Genomic DNA, 2,308 nt, shown 5'->3' on the forward strand with positions numbered 1-2,308 from the left:
ACATATATATGACGGGCTTCAGTTTCCGTCTACAAAATCCACTCACAAGGCTTTGGTCGACCCGAGGCTATAGTAGAAGACACTTGCCCAAGATGCCACGCAAACTACTTACCACACAGCCACTCCTGCGCCTATGTATATAAATATATTTAAAAGATTTTTGTTTTAGCAAAGACTGTGCTTTCGCCAATTCCAGGAGCTCGTCAGAGATTAACAATACTTTGAAGCTGTTGACGAAGCAAAAATATTTCTGACCATTTATATGCAGAAACTAATTCGCGTTCCAAATAGTCGAAATTAAAAAGATATAAATAAGAAATGAGTTCTCCGGGATCGATGATGTCAAAGGATCAGTGAAAGAAAGGGAGTAAATGAAGCACATTCGATAAAATATTATGGGAAAACAAACATACATAAGAACGACAGTCAGTCGTTGCGAAAACATCATACTACTTAAATATACATGTACACTCAATAATTTGATAAAAAGAAGAAGAAGAAAGGAAATGAGCGATAAATAATTAGCTAATTAAAATAACTTAAGTAGTAATCTTTAAATCTTGAAATTGTTTTAGCTTCAAAGATGCGGCCATGCTGGGGCACGGTAATGCATAATAATAATTTGCGAGATTGAATAAAAACATGACTAACTTCCTATCTTTTGACAGCGTTAAGGTACTAAGGATACATATGCAGTGACCTGGTTAAACATTCGCTTTGCATACAATCTTTCCCTCTCTCTCTCTCTCTCTCTCGCTCTCTCTTTATATATATATATATATATATATATATGGTCATTTGACTACGGCCATGCTGGAGCACCGACTTAAGGGGCTACCGCAGGACTTATTCTTTGTAAGTCTAGTACTTATTCTATCGGTCTATTTTGCCGAACCACTACTTTACGGGGGACGTAAAGACACCAAGATCTGTTGTCAAACGATAGCGGGGACACAAACACAGCACACGTGCGTGTGTGTTTGTGTGTGTGTGTGTGTTTGTGTGTGTGTGTGTGTGTATGTATGTATGTGTGTGTGTGTGTTTGTGTATGTGTGTGTGTGTGTGTGTGTGTGTGTGTGTGTGTGTGTGTGTGTGTGTGTGTGTTATGTAATACGAACAGGAAAGAATGAAGTCAAAACAAATATATTATTACCGGCAGAAATTACAAAGTGACTCAAAGTAGAAAAGTTTTGTGCAAAATTCATGAGAAGAATTACTCAATCCATGATACGTTGTATAAATATATTTATTCGTCTGATACCGTAAATCACTTCTCCTAGTTCAACTGGGTAGTCGAGAATAACAGATCTGTAATGAAAACAAATTTAAAAAGTGACAAAATATAGAATTATCACAGATTTTATGGAAATGCGTACAATGAATTTTACTAAATGATGAATATAAATTCGAAAACAAATTCAAACGCATGCATCAAAGTGAACGATGATACAAAGCGCTGCAAAACTTTTAAGTGAAATGGATCAAACGGAACACTATAATCTATTTAAATCTCACCTGACATTAAAGACTCACACGAACAATTTTAACACCAGTGAAAGACATAGATGCTTCGACCAATTTAAAGGTGAATCGAGGACAGTTAGAATATGCACATTAGATTTTATAAAAGCCTAAGTAATATACCTAACTATCTTTATTGGAAGTGAAGAATTTTTATAACCAAGTGGGTTAATAATCTTTTCTAATCTCGGCACAAGGCCCGAAATTTTGGGGGAGGGTGCCAGTCGATTAAATCAACCCCAGTACGCAACTGGTACTTAATTTATCGACCCCGAAAGGCGGAAAGACAAAGTCGATCTCGGCGGAATTTGAAGTTGACAAATTTCCAAGTTGCAACGTTAAATCCAAACATAGGAGAACATTACCTCCATTGCAACCTCAACGACAAAGTAATATACATATCACCACTAGGCGCCAGGCCTAGCGGTTAGTCTGTTGCAATCACGACCTTGAGCAAAACACTTCATTTCACGTTGCAGCAGTCTTCTTTCGGATGAAGGATCAGTGTTGGTCTTGCTCGCCTAGCCAGCGGCGTGGCGTCATTTCATGGCTAAAACAATGCAAAGTGCATTGTGACCAACAACGTGTAACAGTATGTGGTAGTCTTGTCGGTCACGTCACACACACACACACACACACACACGCACACACCGGTCACGTCACACACACACACACGCACACACACACACACACACACATACATACATATATAGGAGTTCGTTCTTTCTGCCCACTGGTCTTCCTAAACAACAGACGTGAATCTTTCTGTCTCCTCTACTTAGCGTTC

The sequence above is a fragment of the Octopus bimaculoides genome, chromosome 1, assembly GCF_001194135.2.
Source record: "Octopus bimaculoides isolate UCB-OBI-ISO-001 chromosome 1, ASM119413v2, whole genome shotgun sequence".
Taxonomy (NCBI): domain Eukaryota; kingdom Metazoa; phylum Mollusca; class Cephalopoda; order Octopoda; family Octopodidae; genus Octopus; species Octopus bimaculoides.